At 37.0% G+C, this 27,793-nt stretch overlaps 1 protein-coding gene across 4 annotated transcripts in view; it reads right to left on the reverse strand.

The window, feature by feature from the left end:
• The window catches only part of GPC5 (glypican 5), an 806,281-nt gene that overhangs the window by 530,728 nt on the left and 247,760 nt on the right, over nt 1-27,793 (reverse strand). The gene's annotated exons all lie outside the window — the stretch shown is intronic.

Consider the following 27,793-nt stretch of genomic DNA (forward strand, 5'->3'; position numbering starts at 1 on the left):
GCTGTTTCTAACATCTATATTGAACATGATAGTTGATTTTTACTTAATATTTAAATAAAGATTGCACTCAAATAACAGTTTGACATAAAATAGACATAAATTTAACCCTTGGATTTGTTGCTTTGTTTCGGGGGGGTTTGGTTGTTTGTTTTTAAATATCTGTGTAACCTCTACATGAGAAATTATCTGATTTTCAGTATTACCCTCCGGGTCTTGCATATCTCCTTTGCCTGTGCTCCAAGCTGGATGGGTGCCAGCCAGCCCTGATCTGAGGGTTGCGAGCTCAAGCTAATACGGTAATCCTAATGAGAGTACAGCACTGTGCTAACAAAGATGCACAGCTTTCAGATTGGAGGTTCCTGGCCTTTAGCCAGCTCTGAGCACAAGTAAAATGAGTGTAGGTTTGTCTGCAAAAGGCCAGGAAGATATGCTGTGACTTGCAATAAGCCAGATTCCCAGCACTTCATAAAATGATCACGTTAGGCACAGCCAAGTGTTGAAGGGCAAAATCTCTGAAAACTTTCGTGGCTGATGTTTGAATAAATATGTCACATATCAAGAGACCTTTGTTGACATAATAAGACTTCTAACTTTACCAAAATGCAAGAAGGAAAAATTAAGTCCCAGTGAGATCTAGTAAACTGGAAAGTGTCTGCTTGATATAAGAATTATACACACAGCTTTTTTTTTTCACCCAGAAAGACTATGTTACTGGGGAAGATAAAAATGCTTATTCATTAGAATGTGAGGACCTGATATCGGGACTACTTCACAAGTGGGCATTTTAGAAGCCACTTGAGTTAAAATAATAATGTACTTGGATTAGACAACATTTTATATAGAATTGACAAAAAATATAATGGAATGACCTGTGTAACTAAGGAGAATGTAATTCCCTGATTTCATACTTATATGGTTCACAAATGTTTGGAAAATGAAAAATTTGCAGGAGATAAAATATGACATAGGTGGTTATTAGAAATTATATTTATACCATCATGACAACCCATTTTGTCAAGCCACATTACAGGAGAAAACAAGATTTTGTATATAAGCATAAATAACAGGACTTGAGAAGGTTTTTGTCTGTTGCTGTGCATTGTTTTTTGATGGAAGATAACAGCTTGACACTCAAAGTAATGTTAACTCATGACTTCTGATTTCTGCAGTAAGAAACCTGTGACATTCTACAATAACTTTAGTGACTGATAAAAGATGAATGCAGCAAAAGTTTTTAGTTCTATCTATCTAACCTAATTAGAATAAGTTAAGAACTTCTTCAACATTAATTCTATTGATGCTGCCACTTCTGTTACATACAAAGAGGCAGTTTTCTTATTCTCTGTTTATTTGCCACTATATACGTTTGGGTAGCGGAAATAAATGGCACAAGATTTTTTTTTTTCCCTTATGTAAGCATGAAGTCAGAAAGTCAAAATACAAAAGTTTTTAAAAACGAAGTATGAAAGAACATAATAAACAATCAACTGTGTTGTTTTTCCACTGATTATAACACTTGTGGATTTTATATTATCAACATCCAGTTGATTAGAGCTCCTTATGTTTAGAGCAAGATTATGTAGAGTTTATGCCAATAAATACTTAGTAGGCAAAAAAATGCCAGCAGATTTTCACTACTATTTAAGTGAATAATCCCAGTAAATGTACCAAATAAAATATGCATCTATTTAAATGCAGAGAGATATTAAAATTCCTTTTGTTTCTCACAAACTTCTTACAGTGACACTTGTGATATCTCGTGATGTAATCCTGTGATATTTTCACTGTCTTGCATATACACAAATTGTCCAATACCCACACATACAGTGAACATGTACATACCTGGGGAATGCATATATATATTCAAGAACAGACACATATGTCTAACAAACTAAAAATATGGCAATTGATCAAATCCCCAAAGTGGGATTTTACACACCATTTCTTGGGTTAGTCTGCCATAATGTACTGTTAACAGAACAAAAAGTGTTGAATAAAGCAGTCAAACAGTGATTGTAATATAGAGTAAAAAAAGACTTTTGTTCTGCTTAAAAAAAAAGTCATTATCAGCTATTAGACAGCTCTCCACTGGGAGATCATAATCTAGACGTACATAGACTTGTGTTAATTCTGCCTTATTAAGTAATTGGTTAAAAGTGCTAATGCTATATGCCCAGTTGCCCGACAGTGCCTCTGTAGTCAGTGAAGGGACAGAGGCAACTTTGAAGGGAAAATTATCCCATGTAAGTCCAATTCAGCTTTTGTAAGTGCCTCTGTCTCTCCACTTGCGATGACCAACACACCCCTGCAACAGAAGAAGACTCAGAGGAGACAGGCAAGAATGATGAGCTCAGGGAAGAAGGTAAGGGATGACCACCAGTCACCGCAGAGAAAGCTGAACTGGGGACTGGAGGGTAACCTTTGCTGCAGATATATGGCTGTACCAGTGGGTCTGCAGGTTGTATAAACAGCCTTCCTGGAGATAATTAGCAGAGTAATGTCTTCCTGAGCTAGCCAGACCAGCGTGGGGTGAGGGGGAAATGTATACATGGATCAACCCAATGTAAAGTTTAAAAACTGGACAATTAATGAAAGGAACTTTGAAGAGAGAAACGGGCTTGAGTTGGCTTTTACCCACATACTCCTTCCCAGCAACTGGGGACACCTGGTGTGATGACAGTGAGCACGTAGGGACCAGTAACGGGAATCACGTTTGTATTCTGATTCAGCTGTCTATTGCAATCACTATATTATGCTTGTGTTGTGATCTCAGTATATTGCTGTATCACTTTGTTAAATCAAAATACCATGTAATGCCAAATATCTTCAAATAAGTAAATTTGATATTAAACATTAAACTTTCCTTGTGTGGAATATCTATAAGAACCTGGCTAGACAGTATTGGACTCTGACATCACTCAACATAGGAGGCAGGAGGACACATAGGCTCCTTGTTTAGGAGACAGGCAAGTCTTTTAATTAAGATTTGATGAATGAGGGTCAAATGAGATGTTCAGGATTCAGGTCGCTGGATCTCAAGTAGCATAGTGCCTAAATAGGATTTCAGGGACGACACGTAGCTGGGTTTGATCAATGCAGTACAGTTATTTAGGAGAGAATATGGCATAATCACAATTTGAGCAGTATTTTTCCAAATGGATGTCTCCCTATGTACGGGGTACACTGGCATTTTGGGGGAGCTTATGATGTTATGTGGGTGACTATCTTTTAGTAAACAGTGAAAAAAAGTTAGGAAAAAGGTCTCTCTTCTCATCTGGGGCTTACCCCTTCCAAGCAATAGACATTTTCCTGATAGTTCTGTGAGCAAATGGTGGCCAATGTACACACTCTAGAATATGTAACTATATTAATCACATTAAAGAAAATGCAAGTGTTCTGCACGTTATGATAAAAAAGACAGACATTACCATCTGTACAGGAGTTGCACTTCAGCAATCACTTCTGGCTATCAAAATAACTTATTCTAATAGGAAGATTCAAGAGAGGAGAGAAAGTGCAGCCATATATTATGCAGAGAAAAAATTCATCATAGTATCATGTAATTTACAGACCAATGAATTGATTGCCCCAGGTTCCTGAATTTTTAATTTTATCTACTGTCAGTACAACCACTGTAGTTTATGCCAACACCATATATTACCTCACATATATGCCACTGCACTTCTATGCACTTCCATATAACGAAGATCTAGCAGAACTCTTTACTCGCTTGGCTGAATCAGTTATAAGGTTTAAAGGACTTGGCTCTGTGTGTTCATGTGTTTCTAAATATTGCACTAGGTCTATGAGCAGGCTGTGACTATTAGGCAGGAAAACAGATATATAAATAAAACATTCTTGTTTAAAAAAACCCTGAATAAAGGTTGAAAGAGGAAGAAATAGATGTAAAACCTTTCCTGGGTAGATTTGTATTTTCAATGAAAAATATTCTTAAAAGCCATTTGAAATGAAAAGCAAATAATTTAGCTAAAATACAAATGAGAATAAAGATGCAATAATACATTTTCTTCTATAGAATCACAGAATCATTTTAGTTGGAAAAGACCTTTAAGATCATCAAGTCAAACTGTTAACCCAACACTGCCAAGTCCAACCACTAAACCATGTCCCTAAGCAAATGGTCCCTATGGTATGATAAACTCTAAAATTTACATAGGATTTATCAATATGGCTACCAAACAAGTAAAAATAAAAGATAACTTTATCTTTTAAATTTTTATTTTAAAATAAAATCTAAAATATAAACTTCGATAGTAATGGAAGCAAAGCTGCGCCATATAAGAACTCAAAAACCAAAGACAGACATGAAAATGAGAACAGCTGTAATTTGTACTAGAAAATGGTGTTAAAAGACTTGCAAAAACATGGCATCGATGAAGAAAATTTTAAATTTCTCTTCCCCAAAAGCTACAGAAAGATATTTATCTGTGGCATTATTTCAAGTCTACAGTTATAGATAATTAAAATTGTGTTATATTTTTATTACATTCCCTTCAGGCTTGTTAATGTTCAGCCACAGAAACTGTCTATTTGTTGATACGTATATCTATATATGCTTATGTATATGTGCTGCCTTCTACATCTTATAGCAAGTAGTTTTCCAAGTGAGCATTACTGTCATAATGTGTCTCAGCAAACCATTTAGAGCACCTTGAATAATTTGATGCAAACTAGGTCTTTGTTTCCTAAAACACAGCATAAAGGAAAATAAAGCAAGACTGAACTTTGCTTAAAGATGGTATAAACTATAACAGTAAACGGGGAAAATACCGTAAGTTTTGTTCCCAAACTAGAAATGGGATTTCATTACAGTGCTGAGCTATGGAACAATTACTTAAGAGAATTAATGGAGCAAGTGGCGGTTACCACCTTTTTTAAAAAATAGAACTAGCTATCACTATTATGTTAGGTGTGGATCTCATCCAGAAAGTGTTTGACAGGTGTGTTGAGCACATGCCTTCACACAGGGCCCGTAGGGGATTTAGTGAGAAGAAACCTAATTTAATGATCATTATTTGGATTTGACATGAGATAATCACATAACTGCTCAGCTTGAAATTACTAAGATAATTTTGCCTATGCACAGAGGCAGAACTTCTGGTTCCAAGTTAAATTTTCTGAGGACTGTCAGTGCCAAGGTAGGTATTTTGATGATCACAGTTTCTTACATGTGCACATAAATCCTTCTGTGGATCAGAGCCAAATTTATTAACCGACTTGTGATGCAGAAAATCTCTGGCAAAGGCAGGGACTGACTGGCTACCTGGAAGCAAAGGCAGTTCATGATTATAGACCTGATCTGGAATTAAGAGAATGGCTAGTTTAATTCCCCTGTTTGTCACAAACTTTATGTGACCTTCACCAAGTCATGCTGGATACATCTATTTATATATGTAGCTATCTCCAGCTTTGTTTTAAATGAATCAGTGCAAATCTCTGAGGCAGCACAGTTGCGTACATGCAGACAGACCTGTGAAGCATGGTGCTCTCTGGAAGCTAATTCACTCAATTTCTCTTCCAGTATTTACTTATCATCCAGATTCCAGGATTGAAAATATCTAAAATAATTAAGGTTTAGTAGCTATGAGATCTTTCTCAATGAAAAAAAAAAAAAAAAGCAATTTAATTAGCTTCTTTTCTGCTCAACATGAACCAAATATTTATTTGACGAGACTTCCATCCTTCTGATTGAGACACAATCCAGATGGTGTTTCTGGTTAAATTTTACTCCTTACAGAGCTGCTCCTTCACTATTGTAAGTATGTCTAGCAAATGGGATCTTAGAATGCAGCTTCACTGAGTCCTCCGCATCAGAACAGTAAGTTGTTCATTCCCATAGTAGATAGCCATGGTTCCCTTGGTCTTTGGCATTATTGACTAGGGTTGAGGTGTGAAGCTGAAATTTGCTGATCAAATATCTTTAATAAAAACAGTGCAGTAGGATGACTAGAATTTTGTGTTGCCACTTCTTCAGTGTAAAGCAATAAAAGCATTATATTAACATTCAAAGAATGAAAAAAATAAACATTTTTAAAAAGACTGAACAGGCTTAATGTGATATTACATATTTCCAGAAGTCAGACACTACTGCATAGGTATCCTAACCAATGGTCTCAAAATCAAAAATATGGTTACCATTGCATTTCTATTCCTATTGTAGCACTTACTTTTGTTTCAGGCTCTGGAAGAGTTGGACAACAAAGCAACTGCATAAATAAACCTGTCATCATTTTCAGCTGTGTTTTCAGAAAAAAAAATCATGATAGTGAAATTGGAAGACTTAAGGAAGGCCATTCATGTTACCCAGGAGAATACGAATCAATAAAAGTTCATGGCTCAGAGGTTCTCATTGATTGGAACATACTGGTAGCACAGTAATTTCAAAAACCAATGCAGGGTTTGCCAACCACACCACATTTTGTGATTGTGCACAATAAAACCTTATGACCCAGAAACAGCTCTCTACAGTACAGGCCTTCGAATATCTTAATGTGCTTGACTCCAACATGGATCAGCTAAATACTGACCATTTGACATGTATTTCAGAAAATTAGAAAACTCATATAACATAAAATGTTTAATATAAAAAAAATCCATAAAATATTGTGGACTGAACAGGACAGACTATAAAGACAAAAGAGAAAATTAATATTTCAAGGGAAATTGTATTTTGCAAAAAGGCACTTAAATGCCATGTAAGATCCTTTAAAAACATGCCCAACTAAACTCTTCTCTTCATTCATTAGCTGTTGAAGACATTATTGGCTGTCACAGTCAATTCATGCATGTTGCTATGCCAGTAATTAACTTCAAGTCAGCAAGGAAAAAAAAAAAAAAGAAACAAAAAACCAAACCACCCACTCCTATTACTCAGAGACATATCTCAGTTAAATTCTCAAGCAAAAATAGTCTTCTCTATCAGTTGTTGCTGTGAAAAAAGCAGATTATGTCTGAGCTGTGTTGTAGCTTATTCTGACTCAGGGGACACACTCTGAATGCAACATCCACAGTTCCAAACCATGGAACAAAGTTCTACATGGTACATTAACTCCTGCTAGGCCAAAACACACTATTTAATTGAAGTATAAACAAATAATATATAATTTTCTCCATTTAAAGGTATTACAAGTTTAATTATTTTTGAGTCACGACAAAATGTACTGCTTGGTAAAGAAAAAAGTTAAAGATAAAAGGTAGAAACATTAAAGTGATTGTAAAAAGAAATAGGATGCAGTATCTTAAGTATCATCCAATCTTATTTCAAATTCCGACTAAATGAGAAGATCATTAATTTTCAAGCACATGCTTGGTCTTAGTTCTTAGCCATAACTAACGGGTTCAGTGGAAGTCCCCAGCACTACAGCAAGGTGAAACACCAAGACTGGTCTGGTAAATCCAAGAATGTGATTTATCTCATTTTCTCTTTCATGTACTCTTTAAGCAATTGCTTCAATAGGTTAAAACTCATTTTAACAATAATTTAATAATTTTAATAATATTACATGCAAAGTAGCATATATAATAAAGAATAGAATAAAACATCATTAAAGAATAGAATACAAACATCATTAGAACTGATGCAATGAAATTGAATGTTTCACTTGGACCCAGAAAAGTCACCCCTAAACTAGTCAGTTAGTGGTTTGGAAATTACACATCTACCTTTTTCTTTTCACATTTATGCCAGACAGGCCCTTTTATACCCAGGGAGGTTGCACATGACACTCAGGACAAGGAAGACATGCACAGGATATTTGCATAGAGCAGTTAAACAGGTAAAGAAGCAACCACTGAGTGCTGTATGGTGGTCAGGCATTCAGGGCTCCTCATTTCCTGAGTCGAAAAACTTGAACAACTGAAGAGCAATAACCCAAAAATTGTTATTTTTGTTCTTTTATAAGTATTTTGGTTTCAAACACAAAACCAAGTTTTGTATAGATGGAATACATCCATGATCCATCAGGAGCTGTTAATCAGTTTGGCCTTAATCCTGTCTAATTTTCACAGTCAAAACCTGCATATTCCTTCACTTTCCCCCATCACTTGTGCCATGCCCACAATCTATATCCACAGAAACTGCTGTGTTCTGCAGCTTGTCAAGAATGATTCTTCACTTAGCCCAGTCTAGATAAAAGACTTTGGAAGCTTCTTCAGTGTCTGGAAAAAGACTTTACAGGGAAAAAAGGAAGACCTGGGGAACTACAGGCTGGTCAGTCTCACCTCTGTGCCTGGCAAGATCATGGAGCAGATCCTTCTGGAGATTATGCTCAGGCACATGGAAAACAAGGAGGTGATTGGTGACAACCAACATGGCTTCAGTAAGGGCAAATCGTGCCTGACAAGTTTGGTGGCCTTCTACAATGGGGTTACAGCACTGGTGGACAAGGGAAGAGCGACTGACGTCATCTACCTTGACTTGTGCAAAGCATTTGACACTGTCTTGCATGACATCCTTGTCTCTAAAGTGGAGAGATGTGGATTTGACAGGTGGACCACTCAGTGGATAAGGAATTGGCCAGATGGTCTCACTCAAAGAATAGTGGTCAACGGCTCAATGTCCAAGTGGAAACCAATGACGAGTGGCATTCCTCAGGGGTTGGTATTGTGGCCGGTGCTGTTTAACATCTTTCTCAGTGACATGGGCAGTGGGATAGAGTGCACCCTCAGTGAGTTTGCCAAGGACATCACGCTGTGTGCTGTGGTCAACACGCTGGAGGGAAGGGATGCCATTCAGGGGGACCTTGACAGGCTGGAGAGGTGGGCCTGCATGAACTGCATGAAGTCCAACAAGGCCAAGTGCAAGGTCCTGCACATAGGTCAGGGCAGCCCTCGGTATCAGCACAAGCTGGGGGATGAAGGGATTGAGAGAGGCCTTGAGGAGAAGCACTTGGGAGTGCTGGTGGACCATAAGCTCAACATGAGCCAGCAATGTGCACTTGCAGCCCAGAAAGCCAATCGTATCCTGGGCTGCATAAAGAAGCATGACCAGCATGTCATGGGAGGGGATTCTCCCCCTCTACTCCACTCTCATGAGATCCCACCTGAAGTACTGTGTTCAGCTCTGGGGGCCCCAGTACAAGAAGGACATGGACCTGTTGGAGCGAGTCCAGAGGAGGGCTACAAAGATCATCAGAGGGCTGGAGCACCTCTCCTATGAAGACAGGCTGAGAGAGTTGGGGTTGTTCAGCCTGGAGAAGAGAAGGCTCCAGGGAGACCTTATAGCAGCCTTCCAGTACCTGAAGGGGGCCTACAAGAAAGCTGGAGAGCAACTGTTTATGAGTGTAGTGACGGGACAAGGGGTAATGGCCTTGAGCTGAAAGACGGTTGATTTAGATTAGATATTAGGAAGAAAACTCTCCTGTATGAGGGTGGTGAGGCACTGGAACAAGTTGCCCAGAGAAGCTGTGGATGCTGCCCCCTCCCTGGAAGTGTTCAAGGCCAGGTTGGATGAGGCTTTGGGCAACGTGGTCTAGTGGAGGGTGTCCCTGCCCATGGTGTGGGGGGGTTGAAACTAGATGATCTTTGAGGTTCCTTCCAACCCAAACCATTCTGTGATTCTGTGATTCTATTATTATATGATTCTATGATTTTATGATTTTATGACCATTAGTTGTTTCTTCTAATTTTTTAATTTATTTTTTAAGTATGTCTACCAGACTGCTCCAGATAGTTCAAACTCCATCTCTGTCTCCATAACCATATTGCAGGCAGAAGAAATTGCTAGTGTCCGAGCATGGACCAGCACTGGCTGCCAAGAAAGGCAGATACTCCTATATCTTTCTAGCCTAATTTGATTATTTTCTTCTTTATTGCATTCAGATAAATATTTCAGGCTAGAAAAACCCATATTTTCTCTGTTTATGTATTTTTACTTTTCACTCTTCTTTCTTTTCTTTGTATTTGTAATTATTAAATTATATTTGCACATTATCTAAAGACCCATTAAATCCTATCCTTTAGTGGTTTGCCAGAAAATTATTTTACTTCAGGCCATGTGAACAAATATTCTGCCAGCCTTTCCCAATTAGCTAACCTGACTGCTTGCTATAGGATTTTTCTCTCAAACTCCTGACATGCTTTCTCTACTGTACTTGGTGTCCTGTCCTTGCACCATATACGGAGTCAAAACAGTCTTACCACCTTTCACTTTCTCATCATTTTTCTCCTCCTCCTCCTCCTAGCAGCCCCCCACTTAGCACCTTACATACTCCAGAGGTGGAAGGCTGTGTGATACAGTCTAATCCATAAATATAGCTGACTTTTTCTTAGTCATATTGCAGACGACTCAAGCACCAGCAGGGTTTGAGAAGCTCAAACATCTACACTATTATGGAGTGCCCCTGTGGCTGCTCTGAGTGGTATTGTTTTGGGAGGGCATCTGGGTGAACTTTAAATGGGGTGGAAAGCAGTGCAGAAGGGACAGACAGTGTCTTTCATAAAGAAATAAAGGCAAAACCAAGTGGAAATTCTTCTGTTAGAGTCCAGAAGATAGGATATACAATAATACACCAGATTTCTTCTTTAAGACAGGAATGAGGATTAGAAAAAAAAGAAGAGAGTAGTCATAAGGTTCTTACCTAAGACCCAGAAATTAGAGATATTTTAGGCTGAAATTATGTATAGGTCTCCTGTGGGCTGATGAGGTAGTAGCATTATGGGGAAACTTTTTAACATTTTGTATGCCTCATCAACTCTTCCTGATAGCCTGTGAATTTTGCCTCTTTGCCCAAATTGTCTCATTGTCCAGTTCAGTCTCATATTATTATTTATTAATTACCAATTGTCAATTCCCAATTATCTATCATAAAATACCTATTATCTATTATTATCTATTATCTATTATCAATTACCTATTATCTATTATTATCATCATTACCATTGTTAAAATCCCCAAGTAGGTGCAGATTGGTACAGATTTTTGCAGGGTCCTGGACATTGCAGTTAGGCTGACTCTATGGTCTGAGCAGTAAAATTTTGACATAAACTTCAGAGACGAGGTCCTTAGAGGTGTTACAGTCACTGAGACCAAGCTCATACAAAGCCTGTATTTCCTGGATGACCTTGAAGCTAAGCAAATACTTTTTAATGCAGGTTCTTCTGTGAGGATGACAAACCCAAGCAGAGTGAACATCACTAGAGCCACTTAGACACATCCTCACAGTTCTTCCAGGTGGCAGCATCCTGGTAAGCGATCACTGGCTGAGAAAATTTGTCTCCATTGTGTTTCAGTACACTCCATCAAGGTAGAAAGGTGTTACTATAACCTACATCTTGTAATGCATTATATATTAAAATATCACCAAGGTAAAACAGAGTTTAGGTTAGAAAAAGTACGTTCACATGGAAAAGCAATCCCACCACTCAGCAAATCACTTATTTTTTGTTTTAAGGCGAAAGAACAACACATCCTACTGCAAGGAAAACTCAATTTCCAGACTTAATAGGCTACAAAGTAAATACGGATTCCCTGTGTTCCAAAATTAGTGATGAATTGTGGAGATTTCCTTGCCCCAAATAATTATGACTTCTAATTACAGCAAGGTTTCATTTGCATATATCCCAAACTTACCATGCAAGCTAAGAACAGTTCAGGTATGTTGCAAAAAGATATGTCTAAGAATAGGCACCCAAGAGGATCATTATAAAAATATGTTTCTGTATCACCTGTCAGTTCAAAACACTTCTACATATGGTCACAGCTTAATGCTTCCCATTGCTCTTCCCATGCTCATGTTCTCATTTCAAGTCTCCTCTGCGATTGCTAGTATGTTGGAGCCAGTGAGCAGGGTGTAAATCACCCTCAAACTGGTGCTTTTATGATCTCTCCTGCTGTTGTTCCTCCTCCTCCAGCTGCTTCCCCTTCTGTTATTTTGCCATTTTACAGAATAAGGGTGATAATCTGAATTTTGCAGGCTCATCAATTGACAAATATTTTTGAAAAAGAGTGCCAGCCTTTAAGAATTCCAGTTTCCATAATGCTTGTTTGGTATTTTCCATAATTTCCAATCAGGTAGCCAGTTTAGTACTGAACACTGTATGGGGACTAATTTGGCATGTGTTTTGCCAGTGTAAAGTCATACAGATTGTCAACAAGAGCGTAACAACATTATCTGTAGTTGAATTTCACATGGGAAATATGGCAGAATGGACTTTTATGAATGGTACAGAAGTTTAAAGATTTTATCTCAAAATCTTGAATTTTTTTTTTTTTTTTTGTCCAATTACCATAGCATCACCCAGTATAATTCCAAAAGCCCATGTTAGCCATTTTACTATGTAAAATCCGTAGCAACTGAATGCTCCTCTAGCCCGGCATTAAAGTTTGGGAGACTCATTTGGGAAAGACAAGTTGTCCCAGTGTGCCATCTTTTCCTCATAAAGTAACAGCTTCAACAGAACAGCCATCAAGTGTTCTTGCTATTATTTCAACTAATAGAGCTATTTAAGGCACTAGATAATTGGGCACATCATGGATTCATCTGCTTTTCATTTCCAGTACTTGAAAGATTAACAAAATGAATCCAACTGGCAATAAAATTTTTAAGAGCTGAAACAACTATTTGGAATATTGCCAAAACTAAAGGTAGTATCTATATCTTTAAAATGCCTCATTTGCAAACCAACTCTTCAGTATATCTTTTCCCTAATGACATTTATCACATGCTTTCCCTTTAGATACTCAGAAGAAATCATGTGTGCTTAAAAGAGACCACGCTTTATTGTTTATGCAGATATTTGGGTTTTGTCTCATCTTTTATTCTGCATTCAGTGCTCCAGCAGAAATCTGAAAGCCCACCTGTTTTACAGCCATGATCACAATGAATTATACCAGGTCTGTCCTGATAAATGTAATTTGAAAGATTTTTGGGGGAAATTTACCTAAATTGAAGTAAATTATCGTATAATGATGAAATACAAAATTATGTTTGAAAAGAAAAACAGAATGAAACAAAAAAATAACAGGATAGGTCTATTATAAGATTTAGTATATTTCCCACTCAATGGAAGAACACTCTTTCATAGTTTCTTCTACCATTTTGACCCTAGTTAACAGTATCTTACTTGATGAAATTCCTCCATTTTCTTATAAATTATAACAGGATATCTCTTTCAATAGGAATATATTTCATTTCTTACTTTCATCACCTTTATATTCCTTGCAATAAATTGAAAAAAATCTCTTTTATCTTTCAATACGAAAGTTTGTTATCACATCCAATTAGTCAAAACTAAATTGAATTCTCTGTACACTGGTCATTTCTTTTTGATGTCTGGATATTGAAAGAATATATATATAAATGATACAGCCTCCCTGCTTCATGTTCATATTCTCTTTGCATGCATTTTAGAAAATCACTATAGATTTTTACTTCTGCCATGTCAAACTGCAAGGTAACATATAATTAGCTAAGTAGGAAGTGTAACAGAAAAGAGAATATTTATATCCTGCAGGGTCAAATCATGTTTTGAACTGTTCCTTAGCAAGGACTTGGAGTTTGCAATCTTCTCTTTAGCAGATTTATAATTTCCCCCAGTTCTTTTCATTTCAAATGCCTGCAGAGACCTTTTTCAGTCTTTAGAGAACAATTGAAACTTTCCATCTTTCATCAGGAGTCTTTGATGGTGCATTGACTACAATGAGGTGCAGAATTGCAAAGGCTTCTTCAGTCCTTCTCTGACCTATTCATTACATGAGATATCACATGAGCAGCCTTTGGAACTCCTTCTGAATTTCTGACCACATGGGAAAGAAATATGGTCATAGAGCACAACATTCACTTCCTGCCTAGATGATCCGTTTTAAACCCACTCCCCTCGGGTTTTCTTTACATTCCTATTGTAATTGAATGATCTCCCTGAACTTGTTTTTTTCTCAGTTATGTTCCTAAACCTTAGGGCCCCATGTTATACTACTGACCTTTGCTTTGCAAACCTTTTGCATTATTCTGCTTATAAAAAAATATATATTTTTTCAAGCATATTCAGTGATAGTTCTATCATCACAATTTTTATATGCATAAAAATGCCTCCTGCCTAAACTATCATCCTTATCATCCTTGCAAAAAACAGTCAAAACTGAATAAATACAGAATTACATCTTTCTGATTATTATCTTTTCTCACCTCAGATTCTACCTAGAATTTAAAAAGGATGTTCATTATGTAGCATATGACTTTTAAAACATAAGTTTGTGGAACAATCATTATGGTTTTGTTTTTCTGCACAGACTAGAACACAACTGTAAGTCCTGCACAATGCCATACATAAAAAAATAAATGTAAGATTTATATTCTACAGACATACCTTTAAGTACAGTAGTGTTTATCATACTCCAGGCTGCAAATTATATCCTCACAATGCTTGAACAGCCAATTGAAAATCAGAATGCTATAGATAATGAAATGAAAGTAAGGCCATTATATGCTTTGTTCCATTTTGCTCCATTTAATTTGTAAGAAAGAATGTGAAATTCATTTTTTCCAATTCTAAATATGAAGTCAAATAAAATTAAAAATATTTCTTTCCATAAATAACAAAACATAATTTTTTGTTAGTAATAAATCATCTTTAGCACTTTTAATTGAAAAATTTTGGAAAAATTGGTGGGTTCCTCAGCAAGGTTGCAATTTCCAATAAAAGGCTGCTATTTTGAAATGAAAAAGATTTGTAAAGAATATTTGGCTTAGTAATCATCTATTGCATGATACTTTCCCTAAGCCATGATATGGATATTTATAGAGATATACATGAATTAATTATAATGCCTTACAATGCAAACTCATTATAAATGATATGTTCATCATCTTATATTTAGAAATGAAAGCTCTTCTGTGAATACATACAGTATAGTAAATCATTCTGTTTATACAGGCTGCATAGTCACATTGGTCTTGGTATATTTTCCCACATCCAAACCCAAATTTTTCTCCATCACTTATTATATAATTCTTGTAATCAAATGTAATATGGTGTTTATCTCTCCACTTTCATGTAAAAACTGTGGTCATCAAAATCCAACACAGTTATTCTGCATTATGGAAAAAAACCACCTGAATTTAAATTACAGTTATATGTTAACTACATGGATAAAAATGAATTTATTAAAATAAATACACTAACACCTTTTAAATATACGTATATAGGTCTTAATCCTTAAATTCATATTACATTCAGTTCAAAGTAAAAGCAAGATAGTCTTGCTCGAGACCAACATGTTCCCTTAAAGAAAGCAGAATCATGCCCTCAGTAGACAGAGAAATGAGGCATTAAACAACCTTGTTTGAAATCAGTATAAATAAATGATGTTTACTATTTAGGAAAATGGGGCTTTTCCAAGACAGTTCTATTCTCACTAGATTCTCACAAAATTCTTCATAGTTAGAACCTGAAGTCTTACTTGACCACCAATGTTTCAATTCTCTTGTTTTTCAATGAAAAACTTCTTAAGGGTATTTTTATAGCTTGTTTCCGCTAAATAAATGAAAGTTAATTACTGTATGACAAGTATTTCTCTGAGTGATCTATTGATTACTTTTAACAATTCTGTTTGTTGAATTGCTAATAAAACCTAAAATCCAAGGTGCAGATTTTTCCAGCTCTGTATGGGCTACAAGAAACTATTAGCATTACAGACTCTGCAATCAGTCCCGTGTTTGTGCTCCAGGATATGCCTGTTTATCCATTGTCAGTACTGACTGCTCCACTGTATATGTGTAATCCCACCAGTTTTAGGGATCAGACTTGGCTCGAAACATAACTCATTTGTCACAAGGCTGGGATTCAGCCTGACATCAGGATACCTGAACTTAATTGTCTATATAGAGTCATAGAATGGTTTGGGTTGGAAGGGACCTCAAAGATCATCTAGTTCCAACCCCCCTGCCATGGGCAGGGACACCCTCCACTAGACCAGGTTGACCAAAGCCCCATCCGACCTGGCCTTGAACACTTCCAGGGAGGGGGCATCTACAACTTCTCTGGGCAGCCTGCATATCTCCGTATGTAGGCTATGTTACAGACAATGGGAACTTTCTTCACTTGTGTAAATACAAGCATTGAGCATTGTCTGAGACCTAGTGTATCCAATGCATCTACATGGGGCTGGCAAATGTGACCCCGAACCTTACCTGTACCCATAAGGGTACACCCGTATGAACTGCAGCTAGAGGCTTGGCAGGACACACTACAGTAACTCAAAGGGTGCTAAATGCCTCTCTTTGGACAACTCAATAGGGCCTCGGGTGTCTGACCAGCTGGATTGTTCTCCAGGTACCACTGGAGATGATTCATTGGCTACAACAGAAGTTCAGGTACTGAATTTACCTGTAGACGTGTATAGAGATGCATATCAAATAGCATCCCACTCACGAGTTTCCTTATTTAGGGCCATGTGTAAGATAGCAAGCATACCACTGTGTACTAAAAACCAAAGAGCAGATGACAAAGAATCTAATATACAGTTATTATTCTTTATGTATATATATGTGCGTATATATGTATTTAATCAGTTCAGCAAAGGAATAGATTAGAACATAATATAGAACATAATAGATAGAACATAGATTATTATGTTCATGTGAAAATCTCACATTTTCCAATTGATTAACTAAATTGTCCATAAGGATAAGCATTCCATATCCTTGAGTAGTAACACCATATGCGCAGTTCATGCTGTTTATCTCAATGTGCCATAGTTAAACATCTCCCATTTGTCTATCCTTCTCTATGCAGTACCACAGGTACCTGGTGGCAACCTCTGTTAAGTTTTTGGTGAAATATACAAATCCTGTTGATTAGCTCAGGGTTAAATGCTTAGCTGTCTTAAGCTCATCATTGCTGCTGTTCTGCAATTCTAGGGCCACTTGGCTCCTCACTGAGAGAAAAGAAGCCTTGAATTTTCCCACAGATCCCAGGCTCCCTTACACACAATCAGGAGAAGAAAGTTCCCACCTCAAGTTCTCTGAATTACTTTTTAAAGGCTCTCAGAAGCACTTTACTTTCTGGCCAAAAAAAAAAAAAAAAAAAAAAAGTGAGCATAGGCTTCTAATTTGGGCAGCATTAACCACATTGCTTAAGTGTCAAACCTGCTTTTTAGACACAGGAACCAAAAGCACTGGGGCATCATTAATTAATTAAATTCCATGACACGTAAACCTGAGCATAACGTATACGTTGAATTTTCCACATTAATTCCAAAGTCCTCTCTGCTAAATGTAACGCATTTTTCTTTACCTACTATGCTTACTGTTGCAGAATGCTATCTCCACTTCACCTATTGCAAGGCATGGTTAGATCTGGTTTGCGTTCAATTTATGACAAGATTTATTGAATTCTACACCCTAATCTGTGTTTTCAAAAAGCATGTATTTTCCAACCCTATACTAAACATCCATTTTTAAAATCAGAAGTGTAGTAACAGTCCTGTCAGAGAGTATCTTAATTCATCTATTTCTTTGAGAAGCCCCATCCATATGTTGTTTCAAAGTACCTTAATGGATAATTCTGTATGCATAACCACATTCCACAAACCTAGCGTTCATCACAGATTGGAAAATTGAAATATTTTGCAGTTCTTTTGCTGGCAGATGATGAATTTCTTGTTGCTCATTTTTCTTAGAAAAGTAGCCACGATGCAAAAAATGTGTGTATATTCTACTTAAAAGAAACCTGATGTCTGCACCTACTTTAAATACCTGCAGTTATTTAACTCACAGTTGTTGCATTTGTCTCTAAATGTTTAGAAACATTCCCACCAGACCAAAAACTGGAATGAAAAAGTGCTCATGGAAATTGACAGAAGAAAAGTTTTATTCTGAGAACCAGAAAGAAGACCACAATATGGAAGGAATTTTTAATTAAAAAATACAATGATCTTAAATGCAATACCACAAAAAATGTTTGTGTAATGATTCTTCAGCTTTTATTACAGACAGATAAATAGGTAGATAGATAGATAGATAGATAGATAGATAAACAATTACCTAGTAAATATGCACAATATCATGATTTTTCTTGGCATTTTGGAGAAAAAAAAATTGTACTCCTGGGTATTTCTGGCTATTTTACAAGACAGGCAATTCCTAAAAACAACATGCTATTAAAATATGTTTTTCTAATAATGCAATGTCACTGAAGATTTAACACTGAGTATTTTCTCTATATAGTGATAATTAGCAGAACATTTCTACCAGTTGGGAGTGAACACTCTTGGAAAAAAAATTATATTATTATCTCCCATTTTACAGTGGTAGTGTGGTTAAGGTGAAGACAGCCAGATGAGAATCAGCCACGTGTGTTCCCTGGAGGAAATCACAACCTCTATTCAACCAACTTTTTCAGACCTGTACTCTCAAAAAATGTCTATTTTTTTCAGGTATGGAATTTGATTTAATAGGACATATTACTTCTGTCCACAAACTCTGTCTTATCAATATTTTGAATGATATTTTTACTTTTTCATCTGAGATACTATTTATTTGTAAAATGCAGTACACAGCATGGTGAATATCTGATTTTAAGTCTTCTGAGTCACATTAAATAGAAGAGTTGGGCAACCTAGAGTGTCCTAGGAAAACCATTTAAAATTGTTATCAGTACAGCATATTCTCATTTACATATAACTCTGACAAGAATTTTCTGAAACATTTATGCTTGTCCTAAATTAATATATTTACTGATACGTGGACTGCAATTCTTAAGATGAATTTTCTGAGTCTTTTTACCCGATAGGCCAACAGACACACTCCTCTTGGATTTATGTAACAAATAGATAAATTTTTTAGAAAACTTTGTCCGACACTGGAAGTGCCTCACAGTGTACTCTACCATTTAACAATCTGTAAATTCTTATCATAGAAAAAAAGAAACAAAACAATGTGATCCTTAGGGCACAGACTTTGGAAAATCCAAACTTTAAATTGCTCTAATCTTTGCAAGAACGAAAAGAAGCCTTCTCGTCCATTAAAACTGTGTAACAAAAATAACTCCTGACGGATTTCAATAAGCGCTTGATAGGCTACACATGAAGTTCTAACTCCATCATTACACATTATAATGCAGTACTCTATTACTCAGTTCGGCCTTCTTGGTTTCAAAATAAACACTTTCAAAGTGCTGTATAGTATATAATGAGGTTCTTGAAAGAGAAAGACTATTGTAAAATGCTATTTCCATCATAAAGTTAAAATTCATAAATTAACAAGGGGGAAAGGGAAAGTGAAAAGACTTAGTTATCAGTGCAAGACAACATTTACAGGTTGTATTTTAAATATCATACTTATGTGTAAGTAAACCACCCTTGTTTGGGTGAACAAGTAACAGTGTTTGTACACTTAGTTCGTCATTTGAAACATTTATTTTTAAGGTTCTAAAATTAAGCAAAAAAACCCCCCAAAACCAAAAATAAACCAAAAAAACCCCCAAAGCTTTGACTTCCTTATGACAAAATTCTACAGTGAGCCTGTTCCTCATTTATACTGAAGGCCATTTACACATTACTGGCAGGGTTAAGGGGACTTTCAGTGAGTGTAAGTGTAATTTATGTTCAGCCAAAATTGAAGAGTTGATCTCTCCCTGTTCTGCAGTTACATTCTAATGCATAATTTACATATAGCTGAAACATTAATGTCAGCTGAAATAATTAATTTTCAAAATCCTATATAGACTTAGTACCAAACTTCATTCTTAAACAAGTTGCTGGATGGCCTGTAATTTATATGATGTACAGTAAACTTTTCCACTGGTAAATGTGCAGTTTGATCTGCCAATTAAATTAAAAAGCTGTTCATGCCAGGGAAGGTGTTCAAAGGATGAGTGCACTCCTGATAGGAAAATCTGTAAAGCTGCTTTTATTTTCAAAATGTAAGAAGTTAACATTTCATCAGTACCTAGCATTAACATAGATTTTATTTTACTTGATCCTGTCCTTTAGCAAATATCACAGAAAAAAACAAAACAAAACAAAACAAAAACAAACAAAAAAAACCCCAAACCAACAAAATGCCAAACTAGCTTTACAATAGATCATACTAACCAAAATATTATCTAAACCTGTCCACTGCACTTGAGAAATTTCTTTGGATTATTGTTACCTCATCATATTTTATTAAATCAGTTGAGCTCAACATCCAAAGACTGAGAGAAAAATTTAACTTATTTTTGAAGGACGATGCTGAATATTAAGAATAATCATATGAGCTACAGAGGTTATACATGAAATTATAAACATAAAAAAATAAGAATTATGAAGTTGGGGTTTTTTTTGTTGCTGATAGGCCTCAACTTTGGTCTCCTTTCTAAATCACAGCACCAATCAACTTATATGCATGTCCATGCATTTGTCCTCATTCCTCACACACTTGATCATTGAATGAAGAGAGCAAAAGCTAGAACAGAAAGTTTTGTAAAAACAAAATTAGACGACACACAAATCCAAGAGTAATTTTCATACCTAAGTGACACACAACCCTAAGTCCTAGTTGGGAAAATGACTGGGAATACTTAAAAGAAGCTGCCTGATCTTTGAAAATGTATACTGTAGTAGACTCAGCTACTTTTCAATAGAAAAATTGCTGATTTAATCCACTTAGATACTTTTACATTTTACTACAGATTTCCATTGTCTCAGTTTTTAAAACTGTGGAAAAGTATGAAAATGATGAAACACGTGCAGTGAAATTGATCCAGATGTTTTTCATCACTTCTGTCCCACAGGTTTTTGTAATAGCATCTTGAAGCAGGCAGGGGAATCCATTACATAGTATACCTATTGTTGTGTAAAACATGAACATGCAAAATTTTTCTTTTCATTAAATCATTGTGACACCATCTACTCAGTATTATTTTCATACCTTTTGACTTATTTCCATATATCAAAGCAAAACTGGTCAGAAAATAGAAAAAAGAATCACTTCATAGTAATAGATGAAAAGATAGGTTTTCTCCAGTCATTGCTACGATAACACTTTAGCTCATCACAAAGCCTTACTGAAACAATGCATGTAACCACAGAATCTATTTTCTACATTGCCAAGACAGATGATTCACTGCTGAGGACAAACACTCAAATAGAGATGCTTTTCAGATCCATGAAGACACTATCAACATTAAATGTCGTTTCCCTTTGCCTTCCTTACAACCAGAAAGAGAGTGGATGGCTACCGAACTGCTACGGTTTTAAACACAGATGTGCCATCAGCAAGGTATTGGTATGGTCATGGAAAAAGACCAGCCATGGACATATTAACTTTTTGTTTTTCAAGTGGCTTGCCAAATATGCTTTATTTAAATATTTTTGTATTCTGCTGGAATCAGCATATTCAGTTTTGCTATAAAAAGTTCCACATCAGCACTAATGAATGCATGTATCATTTGCGATGTGATGAAGCAAGTGGACCTGGCATGAAGGCAGAAGACCAAGAAAGAGTGACCAAGCCAAAGGATGATCTAAGAAAATGGCCTTTGCAGAATGAATGACTTGGGCAAAATTAGACATGTCAGTCCAGTGATCCTAGCTAGTGTAGCTATTTTATTAATCCTACTGTGTCATTAGCAATCTGGAACTACATTTGAGAGAATTTTGCAATACTTGGGCCAGTTTCTGTGCAGCTGTAAACCCACATTGCTAGTTTACACCAAGTGAGAACCTAGTCTAGTTGTTACAGCAAATTCTTTCTACTTAGCTAACGTAGTTTGCTGTCTGAAGTGTATTCCATTCCCTTTATTAGCAAGGAAAATAAGATCTATGACCTTGGCTATTTTCCTGTAAAAACAGTCCTTTATCTCAGGATACAGAGAAGTGTGTGATGTGAATAAAGCCGCTAAATAGAAACCTGAGCAAGAGACCGCTCGATGGAAAATGTGGAAGTAATGTATTGGGAAATCCCCTATGAGCTTCACAGGCTGGCAGGTGTGACTGAAGGCCCTCTTTCTTTGTTACCTGACATTCTTAAAATCCTGAGTGTATTGAAAAAAGCAGACAGCTTCTAGGACAATGCTATTTTGATAGCTGCAAGCAGGTTAAGGCTGTGACAAAATGTAAAAAAAAAAAAAAGTAAAAGAAATTGACACATTTAATTTTTATTTTATTTTATTTTATTTTTTGCTTCTAATGTTCTGAAACTTGTGACTGGAATACGTGTGTTTCCATTACACTGGAGTGCCTAGAGATAATATGGAAGTTCTTTGGGTTTTTTTCTGTAAAGATTGCAGCTATCTCTGTCCCTAAATTACTTATTACAAATTCATATAGCACAGCTGGTGTTCTGTATAAGCCACTGGGCATTTGTTGACACGACACTGAGCAGGTATATTTACAGTACTCAAGAAAAAGTGGCATGGCATTTGTTTTCAAAAATTCCTAAAACATCTGCAAGGTACAATGAAAAAAATAAATAGAGTCTACACCACCTCACTTCAATCAGCAAATGCTGACTATTAGGAATTAATTTACCTTCTACTATACCCTTGATAGATTATAGTCATTTATCTTAACTGCCAGGTAAGGGAAAAGCAAGAGCAGATTAAAGTTGCCCCAGCAATTCAGACATTTCAGGATGGTAAAACTATATGAAAGTATAAATGGAAAATTCTGGCACTAGAAAATATTGTTCAGCCCTAGTACAGAAAAAGGAACAGACACAATCCAGTTCATATAGAATAGGTAAACCTAGTAAAGGTTATGAGTTTACTATTTGAGGGAGCTATTTTAAAAATCACGCCCTGAAACAGCAAAAACTGTCACCTTAATCTACTCAGAATGACTGATGCCACGTAAACTAAGGTCATGTTTATGACTTAAGTCATTTTACAACATTGAGTATTTCGTATTGAAAAGAAATAGTAAAGTCCATGTCTGCAAAGGAAAACAATCAAATGGTGGGTAGCTAGAAAAGCCAAAGGCACAGGAGGCAAGAAAACCTATAAATATTAGTGTTTCCGATCACTGAAATGAGCAGCAGTAATACTGTGTTTTAGTATACTTTGATTTGCTGAGGACAAATTCCTGGAAATAACTTGAATAAGAAAATGAAAAAAATACCTTTTCAAGAGAGTGGAGAGATTACACAGCCTAACCGCTCACAGCACAGACCTTGATAAGCATGCAGCGGTGATTATCTGATCTTGCTTTTTGTGGCAGGGCACAGCTGAGATTCAGCAGAGCTTTTCCAGGTCTATTTTCTTATGTCTGGCTAGCTGGGGCTTGATTAAGTTGCCTAAACATAAGAGTTTAGCACAATTAGACATACCTACTTTTCTACCTCTTAGACTTCATCCTAATTGTGGCAACTAGATTTACTGAATGTCTTTAAAAGATTTAACACAGAAGTATGTGCTCTTTGATGCAGCTGAGAGCATATGGGAATCCCAGTCATCTTGACTATCCCTCTACCGCTAAATAAACTGGACCAAGACCTATCCGTGCTCCTGGGAAAGAGTAGGATGATGCAGGTCCATACAGCTATCTGCTTCTCCTTCCCTAGGTGAGGTGACAGTCCACAATGCCCGCATAGAGCTCAGAGTATTTCTCCAGTGCCTCTCGGCTCCTTACTGTTACCATCCTGGGTGGAAATACCTTGTTGTGCTAGTCTGCAAAGAGCCTTGATCCTAACTGTTGACTACTAACTGTGTACATCAACTGCGTTTGGTCTAATACAGAATAATGATGATATTGCGGACCCTGTTCTGAAAGGCTTACGGGATTATTTAAGAAGACTTTCCAAATAATCCAATTAATATAAAAAGCATGATTATTTCTTCCAGCGTTTTGCAGTATCTGTCCTCTCCTTAAGAAAAACTGGCCTGTACATCTCACAGTGTGTCTTCCATACTGAGAGAATTATTTAAATGAGCCGCACATTTGTGTATATTTTTAAAGTCACAATTTTAGGGGTCATATGTTCCATGCCCTTAAGAGGTTAAGTGGCATGTTTCAGCATATTTTAAAGCCTGCAAACCTTTTTGTTGCTGCACTGCAGGTCAAAAGTGCAGATCCTGACAGGTCACTAGTTCCCACTTGGTGGTAAACTGTACTATACCTGCTCTATAGGAGATTTCACAGCTGCCACTGGAAAAGACTAATGCCTGGAGCCCACTTAGGGGGGTAATATAGGCTCTAACTTGACATAATCTCTGCTGTTAAAAACTCCATTTGAAAATATTCTTCACTGATATTTTACTCATTGTAAAAAACATTCACTTTTGGGAGGGTAGGAAGCACACAAACAGCATTTCTTCTTTCCTTTGGTTCTATAAACATATTTGTATAGATTCTAGTCTAGAACAACAAGTCCACCTTCTGCTTTTGTAAATCAGAGTCCAGGAAAAATTTGCTATTATAACCCAAGAGAAGAAAAATCAATACACGTTAAACTTGTTTCTCTGAGTGCTGGCTAGACAATGTTTATGAAAAATGCTGACACAAACAATATAGAGGGACTTCATGCTTATCTGTAACAAAACAAAAAAAAAAAAAAGGAGAGAATGCTTTACTTTTCCTGTTGCCTTGCATTCTGTTTCAGAAAATTGGTATCCTAGATGCTAGAGCACTAGCTCAACTCTTCGGGTTGATTACTTGGTAACAGAAGTCAGGAAAGAAAGATTTATCATGATAATTAATTATTTTTGCCTTGCATACAGTACACTGATGCCATCTACAGACGTGTTTAAAAGCATTCCTAAATGCATCCAATTCAATCTATGAAGCTTCTCTCCTGGATATTAATTAATATGTTTATTTCACTGACTATGACTGGAATACTAATAGCTTAGCCACTGGAGATCAGATCCCCCTTGACTGAAATCAAATAAAAGGCTCTCACCAGTTCGACAGAAACTGAATCAGGCCCTGAAACAGTTTTTCAGTCCTATAATATACCCCCCCGCTTTCCTCTGCAAACCAAATTATTTCCTCCAATTTTGCTGCGCAAGGCAAACCGTTCCCTCGTGCACAGATGATTCATTTTGTTTGATTCGAACAGACTGACCAAGCCCACCTGAGGGGTGTACGGTTGTGCCACATCATATGTATCATTTCAGCACACTGTCTCTTACTTGAGATTATCCCAACGAAACAGTTTTACCTGACAAATGCCAAGAAAAGACTAGCGCTGTAATGCATACCCTCAGGCACAGCCCCACATTGCTTTTACATTCAGATCATCCAAACCTTTGAAAGGTTCCTCTTCCACTCACTTATCTCTGCTTTAAAATTAAACAAATGCAGTCTGATCTGGTTTGGATTTTAGTTTATGGCTTTTTTTTTTTCTTTCTCTTAGCCTTCATTGCATCCCCTAGGCAATTCTGTTATCTCACCGGTCACTAACATTTTGTTCAAGATATACTTTGCACTGCAAAAACTGTGACTGTTTAGTTCTGTAAATATCATCCTGAATCCAGACATAGTCACTAGTTCATTTTCAACAGATACTCTTTATTTGCATTTTTAGTGAAATTGGCTTTGGAAACGTACTGTCTCCTGCACAACGTCTGATGAGAGAGGGAGGTTCTAGCTAAGATTTTGGAAACATGACTGCATGAATATAACTGCAGGGTGCTCCTTGATCTGAGGTTGTGCTTTATTAAGTAAAATCATGTAAATAAATTTAACATTCTTTATTAGTAACCATGATATGAGCTGCTAACAAAGTCAAACCTTTCGAAGTCATTATATTCCCAAACTCTTTTTCCGTATGAGTAGAAACATGAGAAAGGAACAGCAGCACTGAGAACAGGCAGCACAGATATACCGGGGGCGAATTGTGCCATGACCTCCTGGTAGCCATCTGTGGTGATGGCTCTGTGGGTGAGGGGAGAACAAGGAATGTTGTATAACTTCAGTTTAGCAAAGACTTTGAAATGGCCTCTCATAGTATCCTTAGAGCCAAGCTGGTGAGATATGGTTTGGGTAAATGGATTGTAAGGTAGGTGTAAAATTGGCTGGATCACTAGGCTTAATGAGTTGTGATCAGTAGAACAAAGCTTAATTGGAAACCACTTCAGTAGAGTCAATGGTGGGGCTGATGCTGTTTAATGGCTTTATTAATGACCGTAACAATGACAGGAAATGCACTTTCAGCAAGTTTGTGGGTGACGTCAAATTGTGGAAGAGCAGTCAATCTGCTGGAAAGCAGGGCTGCAATTCAGAGGCATCCCCTACGGCCTGGAGAAACGGACCAGCAGAAATCCCTTAAAGTTCAAGAAAAACAAATGTGAAGTCCTGCTCCTGGGATGAATAATCCCATGTGTCAGTACAGGCTGGGGGCTGATGGGCGGCAAAGAAACTGCAGAAAAGGACCTGGGAGTCCTGGTGGACAAGATCAATGTCAGCAGTGTGCCCTTGCAGCAAGGAAGGCCAACAGCGTCCTGGGCTGTATCAGCAAGGCTGAAGTCAGCACAGCAAGAGAAGTGATTGTTTCTATTCAGCACAGACCATATGTGGAGTGCTGTCTCCAGCACAAGAGAGGCGCGCACATACTGGAGCAAGACCAGTGAAGGACCTCCAAGATGATCAGGAGCTGGGACACAAGACATACAGGGACAGTCTGAGGGAGATGCATCTGTTCAGTCTGGTGAAGAGGCAGTTTAAGGGGATCTTATTGCTGTCTACAGCTACCAAATGGGAGGGTCTGGAGAAGACAGAGCTGGTTTCTTCTGAGAAGAGTATAGGGGCAGGACAAGAAGTAACAGACACAAGTTGAAATGAATGAAATTCCACGAAAAAAATATTCAGAAGGAATTTCATCAACCACAGGAACAGGTTGCTTAGAGAGACTGTGGGCTCTCTGCCCTCAGAGATATTCAGAATTCAAATGGACATGACCCTGAAAAACCTGACACGAGTTGTCCCTGATCAGAGCTGGATGTTAGGCTAGGTGACCTCTGGAGGTCCCTTCCAACATAAAGTACTCCATGACTCTTATGTGGGATTTATGATGAAATTTTATTTGTTCTGTGTAATGAAGTTGTTTGTATCCCTAATCTGTGTAAGCTGTACATGCATTTATATACTTTATCCATGCATAATTATTTCACAATTTACTTAATATGCCTTATTCTACTGCTTAACCATGCAGTTGCAAGATAAAATCATCAGAATCCAAGTGTTAATAAAAAAAAAAAAAGTTAAAATATCTGGAAAACAGAACATAATTTCACTACTGTTTCCTAGGTCATGTAATGACTATGGCTTGCAAACATCTCAAACTAGTCTTAATATATCGCAAAGTCCATGGATCTTATTATATATAAAACAGAACCAAATGATCTTCTTTTATATTTAGGGAAAACATTACATAATTTTGCACTGTTATGTGCCTCATTCACATTTTATCTGCTACAGAGATGCTTTCATTTCTACTAACACGTCTAGCCAGGCAACTGTCCTAGTTTTGGCTGACATAGAGTTAATTTTCTTTCTAGTAGCCGGTATAGTGCTGTGTTTTATATTTAGGATGAGAATAATGTTGATAACACACTGATGTTTTTAGTTGTTGCTGGGTAGGTGTAGTGCCTACACTAAGTCAAGGACTTTTCAGCTTCTCACGCCCTGCCAGGTGCACAAGAAGCTGGGAGAGCACAGCCAGGACAGCTGACCCAGGCTGGCCAAAGGGATATTGCCTACCACAGAGCGTCATGCTCCAGATAGAACTGGGGAAGCTAGCTGGGAGGTGGGATCGCTGCTTGGAAACAGACTGGGCATTGGGGGTTTTTTTCTGCAGGTGGTGAGTGATTGCATTTGTGCATCACCTGTTGTTGTTGTTGTTATTATTATTAT

The sequence above is a fragment of the Grus americana genome, chromosome 1 (genome assembly GCF_028858705.1).
Source record: "Grus americana isolate bGruAme1 chromosome 1, bGruAme1.mat, whole genome shotgun sequence".
Lineage (NCBI taxonomy): Eukaryota > Metazoa > Chordata > Aves > Gruiformes > Gruidae > Grus > Grus americana.